At 41.1% G+C, this 27,804-nt stretch overlaps 1 long non-coding RNA gene across 1 annotated transcript in view; it reads left to right on the top strand.

Annotated features, from left to right (window-relative positions):
• Positions 1-27,804, top strand: part of LOC146839408 (uncharacterized) — a 461,649-nt gene that overhangs the window by 324,997 nt on the left and 108,848 nt on the right. The gene's annotated exons all lie outside the window — the stretch shown is intronic.

The following is a 27,804-nucleotide window of genomic DNA, read 5'->3' on the forward strand; positions in this document are numbered from 1 at the left end:
TACACCAGATGGAATAGCTTTTGAGACACCAGATGATGATGTTTTCTACCGAATGACTCTAGAAAATAGAGAAAGTGAGTTAATTGGTGCATTTGCTGTGTTTAATCCGGAGGATTTGCCTCAAGAGCTGAGAGACACAGTGAAAAGAGCAGTTTGGGATTTTACAGGAGAGGATGTGGGATTGATGAATAATGTAGATCCAGTGAAAATTGCAGTGAAAGAGGGAATTACATATCCTAACATTCCTCAGTACAAAATGACACCAGAAATAATGGAAGGGATAACTCCTATAATTGAGAAAATGATTCAGCAGGGAGTTCTGAGAGAACTGCTGAGTAGTCCGTGTAATTCACCGATAATGGGACTGAAAAAGCCCAATGGTAAATTTAGGATCGTACAGGATCTGAGAAAAGTTAATCAAATTGTGGTGGCATGTTGTCCTATTGTGCCAAATCCATCAGTGATTCTGTATCAAATTCCACATGATGCTGAGTGGTATACAGTGATTGATTTGTGTCATGCGTTCTTTTCAATTCCATTGCATCATGACAGCCAGCCGATTTTTGCATTTAGGTTTGGCCAGCGTATTTTAGCATGGTGTCGAATCCCACAGGGGTATACGGAGAGTCCTTCGATATTCAATCAGTTATTGAAGAAATCGTTGGAAAGTTTGATTATGCCCGAAAACTCAGTGTTAGTGCAATACATTGATGACCTACTGGTGGCATCAAAGACACGTGAAGCTTGTGAAGTGGATACCATAGCTTTACTGAATCATCTGGCAGATGGAGGGTTAAAGGTATCTCCAGCCAAATTGCAATTTTGCAAGAAAGAGGTTCATTATCTTGGACATAATATTGAAAAAGGTCTGAGAAAAGTGACTACTGACAGGATCAGAATAATCAGAGAAATGAAAGCTCCAAAGACCCAGAGAGAAGTGAGAATGTTCCTGGGTATGGTGGGTTATTGTCGTCAGTGGACAATTAATTTTTCCCTGATAGCTAAGCCACTGATTAAACTGACAAAAAGTGAAATGACAGATCCATTAGATCTGGATGCAGAACAATTGGCAGCATTTGAAGAGCTCAAAAGTAAAATGTGTGAGGCTCCAGCTTTGGGTATGCCTGACTATGAGAAAGAATTCGAGCTGTACTGCAGTGAGAGAAATGGATGTGCACTTTCAGTGTTAATCCAGAAACATGGACAATTGAGAAGACCTATTGCGTACTTCTCATCAACACTTGACCCTGTAGCTGTGGGTTTACCAGGTTGTCTGAAATCTGTGGCTGCAACATGCAGAAGTCTGGAACAGAGTGAGGGAATTATAATGGGATATCCTGTAAGGGTATTCGTGCCTCACAATGTGGCAATTCTTTTGACAAGAAGCAGAACTCAGTACATGTCACATAGTCGGTTGACTAAGTACGAAAAAGTGATTCTGGGTGCATCAAATGTGACTCTTGAGAGATGTGTGAATGTGAATCCAGCGACACTCTTGCCGGATATTGAAAACGTGGGTATAAAGATGGAAGATGATCATGATTGTTTGGATGTGCTTGAGTACTGTACAAAACCAAGACCAGACATAAGGGATATTCCCTTACCTGAGAATGACCATGTGTTGTTTGTGGATGGATCATGCTTGAGGAATGATGATGGTGTGCTATGTGCAGCATATGCGGTGTGCAAAGTTTCAGAGGTCATGGAAGCATCACCATTGAAAGGAGAGAAATCTGCGCAAGTTGCTGAATTAATAGCATTGACAAAAGCTTGTGAGATTGGGAAAGATTTGAGGACGACTGTGTTGACTGATAGTCAGTATGGATTTGGAGTGGTGCATGATTTTGGCCAACTTTGGCTACAAAGAGGTTTCTTGACATCGAGTGGAACTCCAATAAAGAATGCTGAAATGATTGGTAAATTGCTTGAGGCGATACAGCTGCCTAAAGAGTTAGCAGTTGTAAAATGTGCTGCCCATGGTCCAGGGGAGGATTTTATAACGATTGGTAACAGGTACGCCAATGATGTTGTGCAGTACTGTGCCAAGACCAATCAGTCTATTAACAGGGAAAGAGAGAGGGAAATGTCTTTTCTTTCTGTGATGTTTACTAATGTCCTAGAAACCTGGGATGAAGTGAAGCAGTTACAAGATGAGGCAGGAGATGAAGAGAAACAAGATTGGATTAAGGCAGGATGTGCTCCAAGAGAAACAGACCATGTTTGGGTCTACAGAGATGGCAGACCAGTGATGCCTAACTCTATCTTGTCGTCAATGGCAAGGATGTATCATGGCCAGGGACATTTGGGGAGAGACGCGATGGTTAGGTCGTTTAAACAGACCTGGTACAATGCAAAGTTCAGGACAATTGCAGAGAGCATCTGTCAGAGGTGTTTAGTTTGTCAGCAATTTAACACTGGGAAAAAGACAGTGGTGAGTCTGGGAACAATAGGCAGAGAAGGAGGTCCTTTTACAAGAATGCAGATTGATTTCATTGAGATGCCCCAAGTGAACAGACTGAGGTATGTTCTAGTGGTAGTCTGTTTGTTTTCAAGGTGGGTGGAAGCTTACCCGACTAGTAGAAATGATGGATTAACAGTGGCAAAATTACTGTTGAGGGAGTTGATTCCTAGGTACGGGTTTCCAGTTACAGTTGAGTCTGATAGAGGTAGACACTTTCAGAATGAGCTTATGGGTTTGATTTGTGAAGCATTGAAAATACAGCAGAAGCTACATTGTGCATACCGACCAGAGGCTTCTGGTGTGGTTGAGCAGATTAATGGCACGATCAAGAATAGGATTGGAAAGATGTGCTTAGCCACTGGCATGAAATGGCCAGATGTTTTGCCTTTAGTTCTGATGACAATGAGATCTACTCCAGATAGAACTACTGGTTTGAGCCCCCATGAGATAATCATGGGACGTGCTATGCGCCATGCATTCGTGCCTGTCAATAAGTTGGTGACAATAACTGATGACATGATTTTGGATTATTGTAAAGGCCTGGCTGACGCAGTTCATTCTGTGTTTCACCAGGTTGGAGAAGAAGCTACCACACTTGAGAAGAAGCAAGCCCATGATCTGAGTCCAGGAGATTGGGTGAGGATAAAAGTTCACAGGAGAAGAAATTGCTTGATTCCAAGGTGGGGAAGGCCGAGACAAGTTATTCTGACTACGACGACTGCAGTAAAGTGTGCTGGAGTGAAGCACTGGGTACATGCAAGTCATACTCTGAGAGTTCCAAATCCGAAAGAAGGGACTGGTAAAGAGTATTTTGAAGAGTCAGATTCCAGTGATGATGAAGATACTGATGATACGGAATCAGTGAGAAAAGAAGCAGAGAGAGCTTCAAGAGAATCACTGCGAGTATCAGAGAGAAGATCAGATTCTGTAAGTGAGCCTGAAGTTTCAAACAGCAGTGAAGGAAAAAGAAAAGAAAAAAGAAATCACACAGAGACTACTCCTGAATCAGAAGAGGAGGAGATTGAAGAACCACTTGAGATTATACTTGAAGAAGTAGGGTCAGAAGAAGATAGAGAGGGACAGATTGCGGAAGACCCCCGAGGAGGTGTAGGGAACATTCATGAGGAGCTAGGTGAAGGGACAAGTAGACAGCAAGAAGATTGCGTGTCGGAGACCCGAGGAGGGACAGGAGTAGGGAAGTCTCAAATAGTGGTGAAAAAATCTGTGGAGAAGAAGAAAACTGCTGGGAAACGGAAACAAGAGGCACTTGAAACAGATGATGAAGATGAACAAACAGAGGGTCGAGTTCTGAGAAAGAGAACTTGGATTGGAGAAAGAAGTAATAAAGAAACAAAGCCGAAAAAGGTGTTAAGAGGAGATCGTTGGCCTAACAACAGAGTTAAGAGGCTGAGATACAGAGTAATAAGAGCAAATTCATCGAAAGCTGAACAAGTGAATGAAGTTTCGAGTCAAAGTTCAAAAGCTGAAGGAGAAGAATCAAAGGAGTCAAACGAACCAGTGGAAATAAAAAGAGTAAGAAGACCCAACCAAAAGTACAGATCACCGGAATGGTCTTATGTGGCACTGTCTGAAGGAGGAGAAGAAGAAACAGTGACTCGAGATAATCCGGAAGTGGTCTTGAGAGAAGTGGTTGAGGAAGATACTGGTGAAATTCTGAAAGTACTCTTGACTGACATTGGAGAAGAGTCGAATACTGAGGATCTTGACGTTGGAGATCTGATACAATTTGATGTTAAAGAAATTGAAGTGAAGAATGACAAGTATCCAAACTGAGTGAAAGAAGGATTCACTTGGATCAAGTGAACGAAGAGATCATTTGGATAAACTGAAAGCTGAAGAATTGCTGAAAAAAAAAAAACAGTAGTGGAGTAGTAGAGGCTAAACTAAAATGGCTAACATGGAGAATAATAGTAATAGATGTGCCTTCTTTAAGAGGTGGTGTAGAATGTGCTGCTGTTGTACTGGATTATTAATGCTTCTATGGGGTGTTTTGATTTTATTAGTTACTTTTAGAGTAGAGTTTGGAATGAATATAGAAAATGTGACAAATGTAGAGAAGAATTCACAAAAGGTAGTTCCAATTAGAAGTAGTAGTTACATACACAAAGATAGGTCAATTAATAATTTTTCTAGTAATGTTTTTTCTAAACTGTTATATGAATATGTGAAGACAATGGAAGTAAGGGATTGCTACGTCTGTATGCAATTACCTGCATCTGTCTCGGAGGGTGTTACTTATCACCATTTACCAGCTACATATGGTATTTCCTGTAGTATTTTGAGTAGTGTTTTTTATTTGTTAGGGAAAATAGATTATAAGATGTCTAACAGAGATAGTATTTTTGGGCACTTGCCAATGAACAAAGAGCTGAATCCAGCTAAAGAAGCTAACACTTTTGGTGAGATTTTTATTGAAGAAAAAGGATTGACATTAGATTACATTTTTAAGAATAATTTAACTAGCAGTTTGAAAGAAGAGGAGAGAGCTTTCCTGGATATGGTAGAAGAAAGGAGAGTGAACATGCATGAGAAAAGGGGAAAATATGAAGTGAGTGAGACAATTTGGGACATTGAGATGGGAAAAGAGTTGAAGAATGGGGCTAGTCCAACTTTAGCTCTAGATGTGCCGCAGAAGGGTAAACTTTGCATTACCAGAAGGAAATCCCAATATGATACATATTTTGTGGGAACTAGTGAGTGCCATGATACATACTTCATTGCGACAGGTTGGGGTTTCAGAGGTGGAGAAGATACGATTTTTCCAGGAGTGTACTATGTTTGTGGGAACAAGGCTTATTACAAGTTGCCTGACCATTGGTATGGCACGTGTTATGTGGGCCTGGTTTTTCCTAAGATTTTTCATACAGATAAAATAAGAGATGAAGAAGATATTAACTTATTAACACGTTTTAAGAGGGAAACTTGGTCTGAAATTGTGGGTGATATTTTTGGGGTTTTGATTCCAGCAGTGGGAATTTCTTTAAATGCTTATGGAATTCGGAAACTGTCAACAGTGGTTGATCGCTTATCGACAAATACCGCAGGAGGGTTTCTTTTGGTGAATACGGAGTTAAGTGCCGTACGTGCCATGTCTATGCAAAATCGACTTGCCCTTGATATTCTATTGGCCAAGGAGGGTGGAGTTTGTGGAATATTGAAAGTTCAACATTGTTGCACTTACATTCCTGACGAAAGTAAAGACCTGAAGGTCTATATCAAAAATATTACTGATTTGCATGAAGAATTAGTACCACTTGAAGCTGGGAGTTTGTGGACTAAAATAGCTAATAAAATGATAGCTGTTAAGGATTTTATTGCAAAAATAGGTAGTACAATTATAGGTAGAATATTGTTTCCCTTGTCTTGTATAATTGTGGCTTTATTAATAATAAGATTGGTGTGTGTGTGTTGTAAAAACAGGGGAGGGAAAAAGAAATTGAATAAAGAAAAGAAAAATAAGAAGTTGAAAAGAGAACCTCAAGAAATTGAACTAGAAGAATTGAGGGAGAGTGTTTACTTAGAGACAAAGAGAGATGATGAAAGAGTGACTGGTGTTTAATGTTGTGTAAGGGGAAAAGACATTTCTGATTTCTCCTAAAATGGGACTAAATTTTCACTAATTTTTTTTGGGGGTTTATTTGGTGATAAAATCACCAAAGGGGGGATTGCTGGAGCAGAGTTTTCATTTAGAAAATTCAGGGGCTTTTGAAGCTCTGGTATGTCTATGCGTTTTATTAAATATTAATAAATAACAAATTAATTATTTGTCTTGTGTAAGTGTGTATTCATTAATCAATTCGTTTGTTTTAACATAAGAGAAAGCTACACAAGGGTTAGCATGTGTGTGCTGTTTTTGTTTTCTAAAAAATAACGTGCAAGTTTTCATGTTTAAACGTTGCTGTGTGCTGTTTATTTTAAGCACAAAACGCTGTCTGAATTAATGCTTTTTTATGTCGCAAAAGCTAGATAGATGCATACACATAAGGGTATTAGTGGGGTTAACACTGTTTAATCATTATGCTGTAGTAACGTTGTTTTTATTTCTTTTAATTGAGATGGTCTATTGTGGCCTATGGAGGCCTAATCCATGATGGCTGATTTTAGAGCCTGGCCTCGAGTGAATATGTGAAAGACGTGACGAGAGAGACCCCTGCTGGAAATGGTTTTGAGGGTGACTGACCATGGTCCTTCTATGAAACTTTCCATGAGGACGGCAGCAGCTTTGGGTGTTCTCCAAGAAAAGTGAAAGTGTCCTTGGCAATCTCGAAAGACAAAGGAGCCGTAGAGGAAAACTCTGAACTGTGGCTCGATGGCCGAGGAGAAACCAGATTAAATGTGATACATGTTTTATTTTCTTGGTTCCTGTTCCGTAGTCTTCGCTATGTGTATTTTTCCTGAGCGGAGGTTCACAAATGTTGCGATGTTGCATCCTTTCCTTCTCGCTCTGCTCAGTGATTCAGTGTATTCTTGCAAACCTGATGAGTCTTTCCATTGTATTTTTCACTATAAAAACTGTTAGCTTAGGGAGGGATCTCCCCACTCTTTTGGCCACTCTTTTGCCACCCTTTTGCCATTTGCCGTTTTACCTTTGCTGCGTGAAGCTGCGTTGCTGAGGATCGTGCTGAGGACTTCGTCTTGAGAGACTTTACCGAGAGACTTGTCCTGACCCGTTCTGACACTTAGTTAGAATAGGTAACTATGAGAAATGATTTATTCTGATTGATTTTACTTTGACTAATTTTAGATAAAGCAATATAATTTTAAACATGGTGTTGAATTTTCTTTCTTGTCAATTATTGGGTTTATATTTTTGATCATTATTGTATATGTTGTGTAGATTATGTTATTGATTAGGACAGTCACTAAACCAGATCTGATCGACCTGATATTGATGCAGGGTGTTTAGGTGTTTTCTTTCCACAGGTTTAGAGTATTTGAGCGTATGTTAGTGAAATGGGCCCTAGCGTATGATGAATGTATGTGCGTGTAACTGTGTGATTACTCTATCCGTGGTAGTGGGCATATTTTAGATACCCTGATCTCTATCATACCAAACATATTTAAGATTTCTTTTTTTTGGTGCTTTTGGAATGCTCTACAAATATTTTTGCATCCAGCTGCATTCTTGATTAAATTAAGACGTATACTCTTTTACTGTGTAGTATGGATTGGGTTGGGGTATTGCAACGACTTTCTTTGTCTCATTTTTCATAGAGCACTTCTAACACAAAATTGACCAAGAGGATGCACACGTAGAAGCTAATTTCAGGTGTTTTGATGCGTAAAGCCATTTGATATTCGAGATGCAAACGGTATTTAAAACGCAAACAAGTGGGGCTATTATTCAAATACTAGCTGCCGTACGAGTGTGCCGGAAGCAGTGGCACAACTGTAGATCTTGAATGTCACATGACCACCTCTAAAGAGATGTGAATGCTTGATCACTCGCTGAATTTTGAATGATCCTAAGAAGGGAGTATTTGGATGAATAAAAGTGGACGCCAAGTTAGATTTGAGATCGCATCGCCATGGAATGATAAATGTAAAAAGTGGATGAGAGTTACAACGAGGAATGGATGCATGCGTGACTCATGCTAATTGACCCCACAGAATATTTACATCGCTTAAACATGAAAGGTGCCGCGCCCTAGGAGTTGAGGTATTGTTAATGACAGGTAATCAAAAGCAATCTTTGATGAATGTTGTGATTATCGCTGATGTGATGACAAGATTGCTATGCATGAAAGATTGTCTTTTCCCTGAATGCGTATTTGTGAAGTTGCTAATCATAATAAGTTTTTACTAGATTTCCTAAAATCATGTAATTCAAGTTGCAGGAATCAATTTGGTAGTGCATTTATCCAAAAGAAATGTGTTTATTTTTTTTAAATTAAAATATCCCAATACATTTGTCGTCACGATAGGTGTGTTGGCAGAAGCTTTATCAATTTGCCTTGGGAGAAATGTGCGTCTTCTCTTATCGAATTCCAGCCAAGTGCAGTGTGTGTGTCTTGTGTTTTTTTCGTCTTTTTTTTTTGTAGGTTTCTTTTGTTTTTTTCTTCTCTGTAGGAAAGAGCAAACGAAAGGCAAGCATCAGTTTGTGATGGACAACATGATTTGAGTAAGGCTCTTCTCTTTAACCGTACTTCAGTTACCCGCCTAGCTGACAATGAAAATTTACCTGAGCGGTACATGAAATCTATGGGTATCTATGCCTTTTTAGGGCATCTTGGGTTTAACTTGTTCAGGTGCCAATCTTCTTGATGCTCTACAAATGCTGTTGCTTATAATACCCATCATGATTAAATGGGATCCTACTGTAGGAGAGTAGGGTCTGCTTTCTATGTTCACCCCCACTTTTTGCTTTTGCTTTACTGGTTTTCGACTTAGATGTGGCTGTGGGCCTGCTAATCAGACCCACAGCCCTGCTGTTCTCTCTCTAAATTAATACTATGTACTTTAGGTGCATAACCCATTTGGATAGGATCACCTTATTGGCCCCTGTACAGTGTACCCTAGGTACCCAGGGCATAGGTGTACCCTAGGCCTACCAGGGGCTGCAGCATGTATTATGCCACCCCTGGCCTGGCCTTCCATTTTGACACAACTGGCTGATCACTCAGCTGGGGCAAGGTCGTGTAATCACCCCTTGCTTAGGTGTAGTATTCCTATACCTAACTTACATATAGGCACATGTGTACCTATCAGTCACTCCTATGGCAGGCCTTGACAATCCTGGAGGCAGAGTGCTTGGTAACATGTGAGATGGTGCTCTAGCATGAGCTGAGCCTGTCTGCAGCTTTCGGAACCTTGTCCTTATAGCTGTTCTATGATATAGCCTACCATATACTCTTAAAGTGCCTTATAATCTTAGACGGTTATGGTAACTATGGTTTGGCTTTATCAAAACAATTCGTGTAAGGTGTCTAACACTAGGGAATAATACCCCCATGCCATTTCTGGACATGAGAATATTATTCCCCCCTTCTAGAGGGAAAGACATGTTAAAATCATACTTCAACTGTTAGCCTCTGACCAAAGCCTCAGCATCACAAAATGGATGCTGCTGCCACAACACAAGTCTGACCTCCTGCAGCTGGGAGTGATCCCAGCCAGGGAGGCCTGGACAATAGGTTTCCTGCTTGGGGAGGTGCTAGCACCTCCCCAGACAGCCTTTAGTGTATTGGGGCAGGGTGGGCTGAAAGGAATGAGACATGCCTGGGGCACACAAGGTGTTCCTTGCATAGTCCAGTTCAAACCGGCGCTGGGGCACTCCAGCCCCAGCTCTGGCGCGAAACTGGACAAAGGGAAGTGGGTGTAACCACCCCCTCCCAGGTCCCACCCATAAGGCGTGACCTAGCAGGTATCCCAGCCCCCCAGATTAGTATAAGAGTGGGAGTTGGGCCTCAAGACTTTAGATTATCCTGAACCTGCAAAACTGAACAGAAACTCTGGACCTTCGACATTCGACGAAAGAAGAAGACTGAAGAATCTCCCTTGTAGCCAAGGAGTGGCTACCCTGTGCAAACAGGCACCATCAAGAGACTACCCTTTGCTTTGTGAACGTTCTACGAGGAACCGACTGCAGAGCCCGACCAGAGCCTTGATTTCCAGACTTCTCCGACCCTCATCCACATCTGCAGCAGAGCTGAGATCCGTGGAGGCGACGAGCGACGTGGGACCGGCTACCTGGGAAAAGTGGCTAGTAACTTACAGCGCAGCTTCTGAGGTACCCTCGAAGTTGTGCACCGGGGATTGAGAAGCCCAAACCCCAAGCACCATCTGCACCGAAGACCAGCCCCCCACACTCCACGAGTCCTGCGTGGGGCCCTTCAGCATTTTCTTGCTTGCCGCGTCTGTCCGGTTGCTTGCCCGCTGGCTAGTGGCCTTTGTGACGACGCTCCCTGAAATCTTCTGCGCTGGTTCGGCTCCTCCAGACTGGCTCCCGCTTCTCTGCAAAGAAGAAGCACCCCAGACCTTCCTGGTCTGCACCAGAAGCAAGTCCTTTGTTCTTCGTGGGTTCCGCTTGCCAAGGCTTGGTGAGTCCTAGTCCAACTTCGACGCCGCCGACAGCAAGAGCCTTCGTGGGACAGCTCGCCTCCTGGTCCTGGTCGTCCTCGACGCTTCCTGGTCCTCCTGGCTGCAGCGACAAGCTTCACCTTCACCTGCAACTCTTCACGACATCACCTGGTTCCTTCCTGGTTCCACGTGGTCACTGGCTAGTGACCTTGACTCTGTCCCTTCTGCTTGCAGGTTTCTTCTCTTCTTGATCCCAGCCTTGGGATCCACCGGACACTCTCCCCTGACTGCCTGTCAGCATCTTTCTTCAGGCATCCATAGGAGTCGACGACGAAAACGACGCATCTTCACCCCTATGCACCCGCAGCCTGTGGGCTAGGTAACTTGGGTACTCCGGTGCTCATCAGGATAGTGACTATCCTAGTGTCTAGTTTTCAAGTCTCAACTTCCTAGCTACTCCGGAAGTGTCCTAAATCTACCGTTTTCTAAACTGTACTATTGCTATTGACTTTTACGCATTACGCGTGAGTGTTTCCACTCTGCACACGAATCCCGTGGGCCTCCCACTTCCTAACTAACGCTAGTGTAGTGTAGCCCCAGCGATTCCCTAGGTCTAGGCCTATTCTATTTCCGTGACAGTGGTTCTTATACCACTTACTTAGTATATGGTTTGCGTGGCCCCTAGGGCCTAACTGTATTACTTACCTGTGTGACTTAATGTATGCATAAATAAGCCTGTGTTGTACTTACCTCTAATCTCATAAAGAGTGCTGAGGGTTTGCTTAGAATAAATACACTTTATTTTATATATATATCTGTTGTGGTGTCCTTTCATTTGGTATTCAAGGGATTATATATGGTATCACAGCTGGCTTCACATGCCATTCAGAGTTTAGCCTAAGACTGCTCTTGTCCATGCTACCACTAGGATAGCTGGTCTATAAGGTTGACTTTACAACCAATCACCATAAGGGTATTTGGACTGATATAAGGTGTACACTATAACTAGTGACATCATACATCAGGCCAACTTCTCACACCTACTCTTTAAACGTATATTGTGGAAGGGGCTGGGGTTTTGCGACAACATTCTTTCTGTCATTTTTCAGAGAGCACTTATACCACAAAACCACCAACAAGATGCACATGGAAAGGCTAATATTGCATATTCTGAAGCAAAGTTTTGTGACCAGTAAAATCCAAGTATCATTCAAGATGCGAATGTAATCCAGAACAACTGTGAGAACACAAGAGCCGATATCATTCAGATACTAGGAATTGCACCAGTTTATTCGAAGCAGGACTGTAGATCTTAAATGGCTAATCTAGATGTCTAAAGAATGCAAATTCAGGATCAGGATCAGAATTTGGAATTATCCAAAGAACGTGACACTTGCATGAATAAAAGTAGGTACGTAATGCTTTGTTCACCTTCTATTGATGAATTTGAAAATTGAATGACTTACTACCATGAGTGGATGCAAGTAGGCATTGTGCGCAACTCTTTGCTCTAGAGGGAAGATTTGACTTTTTTCCTACTGCGAAGCACAGCGATGGCTTGCATCTCTGAGATGTGAAATGTCGTGCACCATCAGATGTGGTACTGTTATTGCAATGTTCTGAAAATTCTTCACTACTACTAAATGTGTGAATTGAAAACTGTAATGAACGTAAGGTTGATTTGGATGTAGTGTCTTGTTCCTGAATGTTTTGTTTGTGAATACGCGAATGAGGTTAAATTATGAGTTTTTAAAAGCGCTGAATGGAAATACATGAAATAATGGCTGTGTGTTTATCATAACTCAATAGCTGTCTAATAAAGAGCATAGTGTATTTTTGGTGGCAGATTAGAGTTGCTTGTTTCCAAATCTCTTGCAATTCAGTTATGATTAAACAGTCTGGAAAAGGCTAGTTGCTAGTCAAATATTTTATTGCGTTTTTTTGTGTTGTGTATGCTTTTTCTATTTCCAACAGGCTACATCAAGGTAGCATTTTCTTTTCCTCTACATTGTGATGGGTCTCAAACTGCCAGAGCGTGAAAATTCCTCAAGTTGAATTATGAATTGTATCCAAGATCTCTTATGTCTAGTTGAGACATACACATTTATTTGGACTGCGGCTGTGCCGAGAGTTGCTGGCATTGGGTTAAACATATTTCAGTGGAAGAATTGATGCGGCTTGAGATGTGGTAATGTGATAAGTACTTATTTGTGTGGTTTACCAGTATACAAAAACGATAGTTAAGTGTTTCATTTTGGGCCAAAAATATGATAAGCAAGAGGGAATGCTTGGTTGTGATGGTGCAATATCTTTGGGGATAGGTTTTAGCTAGGGAGAGGCAGGGTGATACGTTTTTTGCTCTGTTTGTTCACAGCCTCCGGATAATGAGGTGTGTCCACCTGTTCGAGAGCTAGGCGTTTGGAAGGGTAGCGTATTCGGTGTTCCTAGACAAAGGTACAAGTTTCATTTATTTCCCTTGTAGCTCAAGGCATAATGTTTTTTCTCTCTACAGTTGTAAGTGGCAAATGTATGCATGTTTTTGTTGATGTGAATGGTTACTTTTTAGAAAATCAGCAGCTTCTCTGATCTAATTGCGCCACATGTGCAGTGTCCTTTTATTTGTCTTTTTTCAGTTGGGTGGTTTTGTTCATCTTTGTCTTTTTGCTAGGGTTCCTTTTTTCTCTCTTCTCCTAGTAGGAAATAGTAAGAGAAAGGCTAGCACCTGTGTGTCTTATGGTGAACAATAAGTTGAATGAGGCAGATCCTTTAACCGATGGATGTTAATTGCTATAGGCTGTAATTATAATGGAGGTGGATGTGGAATTTACTAGCGCTTCAGTGTATCCAGCCCTGAAAAAGATGGCAGGTATGTGATAAATAACCTAAGTGCTATGATTGCGTATTACTTTTTTAGAGGGGGACATGGATTTAATTTGAAAGTACCAAACATATTTAAGATTTCTTTTTTTTGCTGCTTTTGGAATGCTCTACAAATATTTTTGCATCCAGCTGCATTCTTGATTAAATTAAGACGTATACTCTTTTACTGTGTAGTATGGATTGGGTTGGGGTATTGCAACGACTTTCTTTGTCTCATTTTCCAGAGAGCACTTCTAACACAAAATTGACCAAGAGGATGCACACGTAGAAGCTAATTTCAGGTGTTTTGATGCGTAAAGCCAATTGATATTCGAGATGCAAACGGTATTTAAAACGCAAACAATTGGGGCTATTATTCAAATACTAGCTGCCGTACGAGTGTGCCGGAAGCAGTGGCACAACTGTAGATCTTGAATGTCACATGACCACCTCTAAAGAGATGTGAATGCTTGATCACTCGCTGAATTTGGAATGATCCTAAGAAGGGAATATTTGGATGAATAAAAGTGGACGCCAAGTTAGATTTGAGATCGCATCGCCATGGAATGATAAATGTAAAAAGTGGATGAAAGTTACAACGAGGAATGGATGCATGAGTGACTCATGCTAATTGACCCCACAGAATATTTACATCGCTGAAACATGAAAGGTGCCGCGCCCTAGGAGTTGAGGTATTGTTAATGACAGGTAATCAAAATCAATCTTTGATGAATGTTGTGATTATCGCCAATGTGATGACAAGATTGCTATGCATGTAAGATTGTCTTTTCCCTGAATGCGTATTTGTGAAGTTGCTAATCATAATAAGTTTTTACTCGATTTCCTAAAATCATGTAATACAAGTTGCAGGAATCAATTTGGCAGTGCATTTATCCAAAAGAAATAAGTGTTCTTTTTTAAAAATTAAAATATCCCAATACATTTGTCGTCACTGTGAGAAGTTGGCCTGATATGTAGTGCTCACTATTCTAGTGATCACTGTGTATCATTCCAAACGACCCTTATTGATGATTGGTTGTAAGTCAACCTTTTAGACCAGCTATCCTAGTAGCGTGGATACGAGCAGTCTTAGGCTAAACTCTAGAGGGCGTGTTAAGCCAGCTGTTTACCATCACATATACCCCTTGAACACCAAGTGAAAGGACACCACACAAGTTGTTATGAAAATAAAAGGATATTTATTTATAACAAGACTACCCTGGCTCTTTATGAGTCAGGGAGCTAAGCACACTACAAAACTCTTAGGAAAATACTTCAGTTGCACAATTTACACAAATGCCCGAGGGGCACGAGAAACCATCTACACTAACAGTGAAATGCGAATGGTTAGAGTCTGGAGGTACTGATTCCGGAGTGATCCGATCAGTGGGACTAAACGAAAAAGGAACTGGACACTTGTAGAGCGAACCTGCGATGGAGCACCGAGATGCTCGAGTTACCTAGCCCGGAGGCTGCGGCTGCGTGAAGTTCGGCAAGATGTCGGGAGTCCTCGTGTAGTCTCAGGAGCCTGAAAGAAGAAGTTGCTGGCAGGCGACCAGTGACGATGTTCAGAGCGATCCAAGCCTGGATCGGTGGTGAAGGAAAACCTGAAAGCAGAGGGGACTCAGTTCTCAACCGCTAGCCAGCGATCGTGTGGGTACCAGGAGGGTACCGGCTGAAGTCACCTCGACCAGGTGAGTGGGTGACGTCGGACTCGGCTGTTCCTCGGACCAGGAGGCGCGGCGGCGACCAGGATGGAGGGCGAGCTGTCCCACGAAGGTGTCTGCTGTCGATGATGCTGGGCCCAGGAAGGGGCAGCGGATCTTGGCAGTGGCCACCCAAGCGGGGGAGTCAAGATGGCGTCGGGAGTGGACCAGGAGGGTCCGTGGTACTCCTCTGTTGAAGGGGAGCAAGAGCCAGTCTGGAGCAACCAGACTAGTGATGAAACAATCGTGGTGCGTCGTGAAGAGGGCCACAAGCCGGTCGGCAAGTGGTCGAACAACGCGGTGAACAACAAGGAGCGGAAGGGCCCCCACGCAGATCTCGGGGATGCTGGGGAGGCAGACTTCGATGCTGGAGCTGCTCAGGGTTAGGGCTTCTCAAACCCTAGGTGCACTCACTCGAGGGTCCCTCGGTGGGCGTGCTAGATAAGCGTCGTGCAGGTTCTGAAGATAGCCGGTCCCGCAGGTCTCGTCACACCTACGACTCTCAGCTGAGCTGATGAGGGAGGTAAAAGGTCAGAGATGGCAGGGAACTCGGGTCTCGTCGAGCTGGGCAGTCTTGATCCGTAGGAGAGACTTACAGCAAACCGCAAGCGCTTAGATGGTGCCTGCTGGTGCAGGGTGGCTACTCCTTAGCCACAAGGGAGAGTCTTCAGAAATAGTCAAGAGTTCCTTTCGTGGAAAGTAGTTCGTGATTCGGAGTTATCCGATTATCTGATTATCCAATTTGGGAAGGGGACTCGCTCCTACCTTTATTCTAAGAAAAAGGGGCTGGCCCGTGACTAGGTTCTACCTATGGGTGGAGCCAGGAGGGGGGTGGTTACACCCCTATCCTTTGTCCGGCTTCGCGCCAGCTCAGGGGCTGGTGTGCCCCCGAAACTGGTTTGAGCCGGGCTATGCACAGTGAGCACCGGGGTGCCACTGGCAATCACCTTCCTTTCAGCCCTGCCTACCTGGGATACACAAACCCTGTCTGGGATGGTGCTAACACCGCCCTCGACAGGAAACCCTTTGTCCAAGCTCCCTTCGCTGGAAGGTCTCCCAGCAGCAGGAGGTCAGACTTGTGTCTGGTGGCAGCATCCATTTTGTGATGCTGAGGCTTGAGTCAACTTTAACCGGGGTTCAAGGTTACTTCCATGTCGTGTCCCTCTAAAAGGGGGGAATGCTAACCCCGTCACCAGGACTGGCGAGGGGTTCGTATTCCCATTCGTATGACACCTTACTCGACATGTATAGGTGATGCGATGCCAAAGTTAGCAAATAACCGCAAGGATTATAATGCATTAAAAGTAGTTGGCCCGCGTCACCATGGAACGGCTATTAGGACTTGGTTCCGCAAGCCGTCGACGGGCTCAGCTCGTGCCAGAGCACCGTCCCACATGATTCCCTGCACTCTGCCTTCAGGATTGTTAAGGCCTGCTATAGGAGTGACTGATAGGAATCCATGTGTCCATTTTAGGGTTTAGGTGTAGGAATACTACACCTACAGCAACGGGTGATTACACCACGTGGCCCCAGCTGTCGTGCAGCCAGTTGTGTCAGATTTGGGCGGCCATTCCGGGGGTGGCATAATACATGCTTCAGCCCCTGGTAGGCCCTGGGTACACCGATGCCCTGGATACCTGTGGTATGCTGAGACAGGGACTGACAAGGCGGCCCAGTTCCAATTAGTGGATGCACCTAATGTACATGTGTGTTAATTTCGAGAGAGAACAGCTAGGCTGTGGGTCTGATTGGCAGGCCCACAGCCGGAGAAAGTCGTAAACCAATGAAGCAAAAGCAAAAATCTGGGTGATCATAGGATTGCAGACCCTACTCTCCTACAGTCACGATAGGTGTGTTTGCTGATGCTTTATCAATTTGCCTTGGGAGAAATATGCGTCTTCTCTTATCGAATTCCAGCCAAGTGCAGTGTGTGTGTGTGTCGTGTTTTTTATCTTCCTTTTTTTTGTAGGTTTCTTTTGTTTTTTTCTTCTCTGTAGGAAAGAGCAAATGAAAGGCAAGCATCAGTTTGTGTTGGACAACATGATTTGAGTACGGCTCCTCTCTTTAACCTTACTTCAGTTACCCGCCTAGCTGACAATGCCTTTTTAGGGCATCTTGGGTTTAACTTGTTCAGGTGCCAATCTTCTTGATGCTCTACAAATGCTGTTGCTTATAATACCCATCATGATTAAATGGGATCCTACTCTTTAAACGTATATTGTGTAAGGGGCTGGGGTTTTGCCACAACATTCTTTCTGTCATTTTTCAGAGAGCACTTATACCACAAAACCACCAACAAGATGCACATGGAAAGGCTAATATTGCATATTCTGAAGCAAAGTTTTGTGACCAGTAAAATCCAAGTATCATTCAAGATGCGAATGTAATCCAGAACAACTGTGAGAACACAAGAGCCGATATCATTCAGATACTAGGAATTGCACCAGTTTATTCGAAGCAGGACTGTAGATCTTAAATGGCTAATCTAGATGTCTAAAGAATGCAAATTCAGGATCAGAATTTGGAATTATCCAAAGAAAGTGACACTTGCATGAATAAAAGTAGGTACGTAATGCTTTGTTCACCTTCTATTGATGAATTTGAAAATTGAATGACTTACTACCATGAGTGGATGCAAGTAGGCATTGTGCGCAACTCTTTGCTCTAGAGGGAAGATTTGACTTTTCCTACTGCGAAGCACAGCAATGGCTTGCATCTCTGAGATGTGAAATGTCGTGCACCATCAGATGTGGTACTGTTATTGCAATCTTCTGAAAATTCTTCACTACTACTAAATGTGTGAATTGAACACTGTAATGAACGTAAGGTTGATTTGGATGTAGTGTCTTGTTCCTGAATGTTTTGTTTGTGAATACGCGAATGAGGTTAAATTATGAGTTTTTAGAAGCGCTGAATGGAAATACATGAAATAATGGCTGTGTGTTTATCATAAATCAATAGCTGTCTAATAAAGAGAATAGTGTATTTTTGGTGGCAGGTTAGAGTTGCTTGTTTCCAAATCTCTTGCAATTCAGTTATGATTAAACAGTCTGGAAAAGGCTAGTTGCTAGTCACATATTTTATTGCATTTTTTTGTGTTGTGTATGCTTTTTCTATTTCCAACAGGCTACATCAAGGTAGCATTTTCTTTTCCTCTACATTGTGATGGGTCTCAAACTGCCAGAGCGTGAAAATTCCTCAAGTTGAATTATGAATTGGATCCAAGATCTCTTATGTCTAGTTGAGACATACACATTTATTTGGACTGCGGCTGTGCCGAGAGTTGCTGGCATTGGGTTAAACATATTTCAGTGGAAGAATTGATGCGGCTTGAGATGTGGTAATGTGATAAGTACTTATTTGTGTGGTTTACCAGTATACAAAATCGATAGTTAAGTGTTTCATTTTGGGCCAAAAATATGATAAGCAAGAGGGAATGCTTGGTTGTGATGGTGCAATATCTTTGGGGATAGGTTTTAGCTAGGGAGAGGCAGGGTGATACGTTTTTTGCTCTGTTTGTTCACAGCCTCCGGATAATGAGGTGTGTCCACCTGTTCGAGAGCTAGGCGTTTGGAAGGGTAGCGTATTCGGTGTTCCTAGACAAGGTACAAGTTTCATTTATTTCCCTTGTAGCTCAAGGCATAATGTTTTTTCTCTCTACAGTTGTAAGTGGCAAATGTATGCATGTTTTTGTTCATGTGAATGGTTACTTTTTAGAAAATCAGCAGCTTCTCTGATCTAATTGCGCCACATGTGCAGTGTCCTTTTATTTGTCTTTTTTCAGTTGGGTGGTTTTGTTCATCTTTGTCTTTTTGCTAGGGTTCCTTTTTTCTCTCTTCTCCTAGTAGGAAATAGTAAGAGAAAGGCTAGCACCTGTGTGTCTTATGGTGAACAATAAGTTGAATGAGGCAGATCCTTTAACCGATGGATGTTAATTGCTATAGGCTGTAATTATAATGGAGGTGGATGTGGAATTTACTAGCGCTTCAGTGTATCCAGCCCTGAAAAAGATGGCAGGTATGTGATAAATAACCTAAGTGCTATGATTGCGTATTACTTTTTTAGAGGGGGACATGGATTTAATTTGAAAGTACCAAACATATTTAAGATTTCTTTTTTTTGCTGCTTTTGGAATGCTCTACAAATATTTTTGCATCCAGCTGCATTCTTGATTAAATTAAGACGTATACTCTTTTACTGTGTAGTATGGATTGGGTTGGGGTATTGCAACGACTTTCTTTGTCTCATTTTCCAGAGAGCACTTCTAACACAAAATTGACCAAGAGGATGCACACGTAGAAGCTAATTTCAGGTGTTTTGATGCGTAAAGCCAATTGATATTCGAGATGCAAACGGTATTTAAAACGCAAACAATTGGGGCTATTATTCAAATACTAGCTGCCGTACGAGTGTGCCGGAAGCAGTGGCACAACTGTAGATCTTGAATGTCACATGACCACCTCTAAAGAGATGTGAATGCTTGATCACTCGCTGAATTTGGAATGATCCTAAGAAGGGAATATTTGGATGAATAAAAGTGGACGCCAAGTTAGATTTGAGATCGCATCGCCATGGAATGATAAATGTAAAAAGTGGATGAGAGTTACAACGAGGAATGGATGCATGAGTGACTCATGCTAATTGACCCCACAGAATATTTACATCGCTGAAACATGAAAGGTGCCGCGCCCTAGGAGTTGAGGTATTGTTAATGACAGGTAATCAAAATCAATCTTTGATGAATGTTGTGATTATCGCCAATGTGATGACAAGATTGCTATGCATGTAAGATTGTCTTTTCCCTGAATGCGTATTTGTGAAGTTGCTAATCATAATAAGTTTTTACTCGATTTCCTAAAATCATGTAATACAAGTTGCAGGAATCAATTTGGCAGTGCATTTATCCAAAAGAAATAAGTGTTCTTTTTTAAAAATTAAAATATCCCAATACATTTGTCGTCACGATAGGTGTGTTTGCTGATGCTTTATCAATTTGCCTTGGGAGAAATATGCGTCTTCTCTTATCGAATTCCAGCCAAGTGCAGTGTGTGTGTCTTGTGTTTTTTTCGTCTTTTTTTTTTGTAGGTTTCTTTTGTTTTTTTCTTCTCTGTAGGAAAGAGCAAACGAAAGGCAAGCATCAGTTTGTGATGGACAACATGATTTGAGTAAGGCTCTTCTCTTTAACCGTACTTCAGTTACCCGCCTAGCTGACAATGAAAATTTACCTGAGCGGTACATGAAATCTATGGGTACCTATGCCTTTTTAGGGCATCTTGGGTTTAACTTGTTTAGGTGCCAATCTTCTTGATGCTCTACAAATGCTGTTGCTTATAATACCCATCATGATTAAATGGGATCCTACTCTTTAAACGTATATTGTGGAAGGGGCTGGGGTTTTGCGACAACATTCTTTCTGTCATTTTTCAGAGAGCACTTATACCACAAAACCACCAACAAGATGCACATGGAAAGGCTAATATTGCATATTCTGAAGCAAAGTTTTGTGACCAGTAAAATCCAAGTATCATTCAAGATGCAAATGTAATCCAGAACAACTGTGAGAACACAAGAGCCGATATCATTCAGATACTAGGAATTGCACCAGTTTATTCGAAGCAGGACTGTAGATCTTAAATGGCTAATCTAGATGTCTAAAGAATGCAAATTCAGGATCAGAATTTGGAATTATCCAAAGAAAGTGACACTTGCATGAATAAAAGTAGGTACGTAATGCTTTGTTCACCTTCTATTGATGAATTTGAAAATTGAATGACTTACTACCATGAGTGGATGCAAGTAGGCATTGTGCGCAACTCTTTGCTCTAGAGGGAAGATTTGACTTTTTTCCTACTGCGAAGCACAGCGATGGCTTGCATCTCTGAGATGTGAAATGTCGTGCACCATCAGATGTGGTACTGTTATTGCAATGTTCTGAAAATTCTTCACTACTACTAAATGTGTGAATTGAAAACTGTAATGAACGTAAGGTTGATTTGGATGTAGTGTCTTGTTCCTGAATGTTTTGTTTGTGAATACGCGAATGAGGTTAAATTATGAGTTTTTAAAAGCGCTGAATGGAAATACATGAAATAATGGCTGTGTGTTTATCATAACTCAATAGCTGTCTAATAAAGAGCATTGTGTATTTTTGGTGGCAGGTTAGAGTTGCTTGTTTCCAAATCTCTTGCAATTCAGTTATGATTAAACAGTCTGGAAAAGGCTTGTTGCGAGTCAAATATTTTATTGCGTTTTTTTGTGTTGTGTATGCTTTTTCTATTTCCAACAGGCTACATCAAGGTAGCATTTTCTTTTCCTCTACATTGTGATGGGTCTCAAACTGCCAGAGCGTGAAAATTCCTCAAGTTGAATTATGAATTGGATCCAAGATCTCTTCTGTCTAGTTGAGACATACACATTTATTTGGACTGCGGCTGTGCCGAGAGTTGCTGGCATTGGGTTAAACATATTTTAGTGGAAGAATTGATGCGGCTTGAGATGTGGTAATGTGATAAGTACTTATTTGTGTGGTTTACCAGTATACAAAAACGATAGTTAAGTGTTTCATTTTGGGCCAAAAATATGATAAGCAAGAGGGAATGCTTGGTTGTGATGGTGCAATATCTTTGGGGATAGGTTTTAGCTAGGGAGAGGCAGGGTGATACGTTTTTTGCTCTGTTTGTTCACAGCCTCCGGATAATGAGGTGTGTCCACCTGTTCGAGAGCTAGGCATTTGGAAGGGTAGCGTATTCGGTGTTCCTAGACAAGGTACAAGTTTCATTTATTTCCCTTGTAGCTCAAGGCATAATTTTTTTTCTCTCTACAGTTGTAAGTGGCAAATGTATGCATGTTTTTGTTGATGTGAATGGTTACTTTTTAGAAAATCAGCAGCTTCTCTGATCTAATTGCGCCACATGTGCAGTGTCCTTTTATTTGTCTTTTTTCAGTTGGGTGGTTTTGTTCATCTTTGTCTTTTTGCTAGGGTTCCTTTTTTCTCTCTTCTCCTAGTAGGAAATAGTAAGAGAAAGGCTAGCACCTGTGTGTCTTATGGTGAACAATAAGTTGAATGAGGCAGATCCTTTAACCGATGGATGTTAATTGCTATAGGCTGTAATTATAATGGAGGTGGATGTGGAATTTACTAGCGCTTCAGTGTATCCAGCCCTGAAAAAGATGGCAGGTATGTGATAAATAACCTAAGTGCTATGATTGCGTATTACTTTTTTAGAGGGGGACATGGATTTAATTTGAAAGTACCAAACATATTTAAGATTTCTTTTTTTTGCTGCTTTTGGAGTGCTCTACAAATATTTTTGCATCCAGCTGCATTCTTGATTAAATTAAGACGTATACTCTTTTACTGTGTAGTATGGATTGGGTTGGGGTATTGCAACGACTTTCTTTGTCTCATTTTTCAGAGAGCACTTCTAACACAAAATTGACCAAGAGGATGCACACGTAGAAGCTAATTTCAGGTGTTTTGATGCGTAAAGCCAATTGATATTCGAGATGCAAACGGTATTTAAAACGCAAACAATTGGGGCTATTATTCAAATACTAGCTGCCGTACGAGTGTGCCGGAAGCAGTGGCACAACTGTAGATCTTGAATGTCACATGACCACCTCTAAAGAGATGTGAATGCTTGATCACTCGCTGAATTTGGAATGATCCTAAGAAGGGAATATTTGGATGAATAAAAGTGGACGCCAAGTTAGATTTGAGATCGCATCGCCATGGAATGATAAATGTAAAAAGTGGATGAGAGTTACAACGAGGAATGGATGCATGAGTGACTCATGCTAATTGACCCCACAGAATATTTACATCGCTGAAACATGAAAGGTGCCGCGCCCTAGGAGTTGAGGTATTGTTAATGACAGGTAATCAAAATCAATCTTTGATGAATGTTGTGATTATCGCCAATGTGATGACAAGATTGCTATGCATGTAAGATTGTCTTTTCCCTGAATGCGTATTTGTGAAGTTGCTAATCATAATAAGTTTTTACTCGATTTCCTAAAATCATGTAATACAAGTTGCAGGAATCAATTTGGCAGTGCATTTATCCAAAAGAAATAAGTGTTCTTTTTTAAAAATTAAAATATCCCAATACATTTGTCGTCACGATAGGTGTGTTTGCTGATGCTTTATCAATTTGCCTTGGGAGAAATATGCGTCTTCTCTTATCGAATTCCAGCCAAGTGCAGTGTGTGTGTGTGTCGTGTTTTTTTTCTTCCTTTTTTTTGTAGGTTTCTTTTGTTTTTTTCTTCTCTGTAGGAAAGAGCAAACGAAAGGCAAGCATCAGTTTGTGTTGGACAACATGATTTGAGTACGGCTCCTCTCTTTAACCTTACTTCAGTTACCCGCCTAGCTGACAATGCCTTTTTAGGGCATCTTGGGTTTAACTTGTTCAGGTGCCAATCTTCTTGATGCTCTACAAATGCTGTTGCTTATAATACCCATCATGATTAAATGGGATCCTACTCTTTAAACGTATATTGTGGAAGGGGCTGGGGTTTTGCCACAACATTCTTTCTGTCATTTTTCAGAGAGCACTTATACCACAAAACCACCAACAAGATGCACATGGAAAGGCTAATATTGCATATTCTGAAGCAAAGTTTTGTGACCAGTAAAATCCAAGTATCATTCAAGATGCAAATGTAATCCAGAACAACTGTGAGAACACAAGAGCCGATATCATTCAGATACTAGGAATTGCACCAGTTTATTCGAAGCAGGACTGTAGATCTTAAATGGCTAATCTAGATGTCTAAAGAATGCAAATTCAGGATCAGAATTTGGAATTATCCAAAGAAAGTGACACTTGCATGAATAAAAGTAGGTACGTAATGCTTTGTTCACCTTCTATTGATGAATTTGAAAATTGAATGACTTACTACCATGAGTGGATGCAAGTAGGCATTGTGCGCAACTCTTTGCTCTAGAGGGAAGATTTGACTTTTTTCCTACTGCGAAGCACAGCGATGGCTTGCATCTCTGAGATGTGAAATGTCGTGCACCATCAGATGTGGTACTGTTATTGCAATGTTCTGAAAATTCTTCACTACTACTAAATGTGTGAATTGAAAACTGTAATGAACGTAAGGTTGATTTGGATGTAGTGTCTTGTTCCTGAATGTTTTGTTTGTGAATACGCGAATGAGGTTAAATTATGAGTTTTTAAAAGCGCTGAATGGAAATACATGAAATAATGGCTGTGTGTTTATCATAACTCAATAGCTGTCTAATAAAGAGCATTGTGTATTTTTGGTGGCAGGTTAGAGTTGCTTGTTTCCAAATCTCTTGCAATTCAGTTATGATTAAACAGTCTGGAAAAGGCTTGTTGCGAGTCAAATATTTTATTGCGTTTTTTTGTGTTGTGTATGCTTTTTCTATTTCCAACAGGCTACATCAAGGTAGCATTTTCTTTTCCTCTACATTGTGATGGGTCTCAAACTGCCAGAGCGTGAAAATTCCTCAAGTTGAATTATGAATTGGATCCAAGATCTCTTCTGTCTAGTTGAGACATACACATTTATTTGGACTGCGGCTGTGCCGAGAGTTGCTGGCATTGGGTTAAACATATTTTAGTGGAAGAATTGATGCGGCTTGAGATGTGGTAATGTGATAAGTACTTATTTGTGTGGTTTACCAGTATACAAAAACGATAGTTAAGTGTTTCATTTTGGGCCAAAAATATGATAAGCAAGAGGGAATGCTTGGTTGTGATGGTGCAATATCTTTGGGGATAGGTTTTAGCTAGGGAGAGGCAGGGTGATACGTTTTTTGCTCTGTTTGTTCACAGCCTCCGGATAATGAGGTGTGTCCACCTGTTCGAGAGCTAGGCATTTGGAAGGGTAGCGTATTCGGTGTTCCTAGACAAGGTACAAGTTTCATTTATTTCCCTTGTAGCTCAAGGCATAATTTTTTTTCTCTCTACAGTTGTAAGTGGCAAATGTATGCATGTTTTTGTTGATGTGAATGGTTACTTTTTAGAAAATCAGCAGCTTCTCTGATCTAATTGCGCCACATGTGCAGTGTCCTTTTATTTGTCTTTTTTCAGTTGGGTGGTTTTGTTCATCTTTGTCTTTTTGCTAGGGTTCCTTTTTTCTCTCTTCTCCTAGTAGGAAATAGTAAGAGAAAGGCTAGCACCTGTGTGTCTTATGGTGAACAATAAGTTGAATGAGGCAGATCCTTTAACCGATGGATGTTAATTGCTATAGGCTGTAATTATAATGGAGGTGGATGTGGAATTTACTAGCGCTTCAGTGTATCCAGCCCTGAAAAAGATGGCAGGTATGTGATAAATAACCTAAGTGCTATGATTGCGTATTACTTTTTTAGAGGGGGACATGGATTTAATTTGAAAGTACCAAACATATTTAAGATTTCTTTTTTTTGCTGCTTTTGGAATGCTCTACAAATATTTTTGCATCCAGCTGCATTCTTGATTAAATTAAGACGTATACTCTTTTACTGTGTAGTATGGATTGGGTTGGGGTATTGCAACGACTTTCTTTGTCTCATTTTTCAGAGAGCACTTCTAACACAAAATTGACCAAGAGGATGCACACGTAGAAGCTAATTTCAGGTGTTTTGATGCGTAAAGCCAATTGATATTCGAGATGCAAACGGTATTTAAAACGCAAACAATTGGGGCTATTATTCAAATACTAGCTGCCGTACGAGTGTGCCGGAAGCAGTGGCACAACTGTAGATCTTGAATGTCACATGACCACCTCTAAAGAGATGTGAATGCTTGATCACTCGCTGAATTTGGAATGATCCTAAGAAGGGAATATTTGGATGAATAAAAGTGGACGCCAAGTTAGATTTGAGATCGCATCGCCATGGAATGATAAATGTAAAAAGTGGATGAGAGTTACAACGAGGAATGGATGCATGAGTGACTCATGCTAATTGACCCCACAGAATATTTACATCGCTGAAACATGAAAGGTGCCGCGCCCTAGGAGTTGAGGTATTGTTAATGACAGGTAATCAAAATCAATCTTTGATGAATGTTGTGATTATCGCCAATGTGATGACAAGATTGCTATGCATGTAAGATTGTCTTTTCCCTGAATGCGTATTTGTGAAGTTGCTAATCATAATAAGTTTTTACTCGATTTCCTAAAATCATGTAATACAAGTTGCAGGAATCAATTTGGCAGTGCATTTATCCAAAAGAAATAAGTGTTCTTTTTTAAAAATTAAAATATCCCAATACATTTGTCGTCACGATAGGTGTGTTTGCTGATGCTTTATCAATTTGCCTTGGGAGAAATATGCGTCTTCTCTTATCGAATTCCAGCCAAGTGCAGTGTGTGTGTGTGTCGTGTTTTTTTTCTTCCTTTTTTTTGTAGGTTTCTTTTGTTTTTTTCTTCTCTGTAGGAAAGAGCAAACGAAAGGCAAGCATCAGTTTGTGTTGGACAACATGATTTGAGTACGGCTCCTCTCTTTAACCTTACTTCAGTTACCCGCCTAGCTGACAATGCCTTTTTAGGGCATCTTGGGTTTAACTTGTTCAGGTGCCAATCTTCTTGATGCTCTACAAATGCTGTTGCTTATAATACCCATCATGATTAAATGGGATCCTACTCTTTAAACGTATATTGTGTAAGGGGCTGGGGTTTTGCCACAACATTCTTTCTGTCATTTTTCAGAGAGCACTTATACCACAAAACCACCAACAAGATGCACATGGAAAGGCTAATATTGCATATTCTGAAGCAAAGTTTTGTGACCAGTAAAATCCAAGTATCATTCAAGATGCAAATGTAATCCAGAACAACTGTGAGAACACAAGAGCCGATATCATTCAGATACTAGGAATTGCACCAGTTTATTCGAAGCAGGACTGTAGATCTTAAATGGCTAATCTAGATGTCTAAAGAATGCAAATTCAGGATCAGAATTTGGAATTATCCAAAGAAAGTGACACTTGCATGAATAAAAGTAGGTACGTAATGCTTTGTTCACCTTCTATTGATGAATTTGAAAATTGAATGACTTACTACCATGAGTGGATGCAAGTAGGCATTGTGCGCAACTCTTTGCTCTAGAGGGAAGATTTGACTTTTTTCCTACTGCGAAGCACAGCGATGGCTTGCATCTCTGAGATGTGAAATGTCGTGCACCATCAGATGTGGTACTGTTATTGCAATGTTCTGAAAATTCTTCACTACTACTAAATGTGTGAATTGAAAACTGTAATGAACGTAAGGTTGATTTGGATGTAGTGTCTTGTTCCTGAATGTTTTGTTTGTGAATACGCGAATGAGGTTAAATTATGAGTTTTTAAAAGCGCTGAATGGAAATACATGAAATAATGGCTGTGTGTTTATCATAACTCAATAGCTGTCTAATAAAGAGCATAGTGTATTTTTGGTGGCAGGTTAGAGTTGCTTGTTTCCAAATCTCTTGCAATTCAGTTATGATTAAACAGTCTGGAAAAGGCTAGTTGCGAGTCAAATATTTTATTGCGTTTTTTTGTGTTGTGTATGCTTTTTCTATTTCCAACAGGCTACATCAAGGTAGCATTTTCTTTTCCTCTACATTGTGATGGGTCTCAAACTGCCAGAGCGTGAAAATTCCTCAAGTTGAATTATGAATTGGATCCAAGATCTCTTCTGTCTAGTTGAGACATACACATTTATTTGGACTGCGGCTGTGCCGAGAGTTGCTGGCATTGGGTTAAACATATTTTAGTGGAAGAATTGATGCGGCTTGAGATG

This window comes from Triturus cristatus, chromosome 4_1 (assembly GCF_964204655.1).
Source record: "Triturus cristatus chromosome 4_1, aTriCri1.1, whole genome shotgun sequence".
Lineage (NCBI taxonomy): Eukaryota > Metazoa > Chordata > Amphibia > Caudata > Salamandridae > Triturus > Triturus cristatus.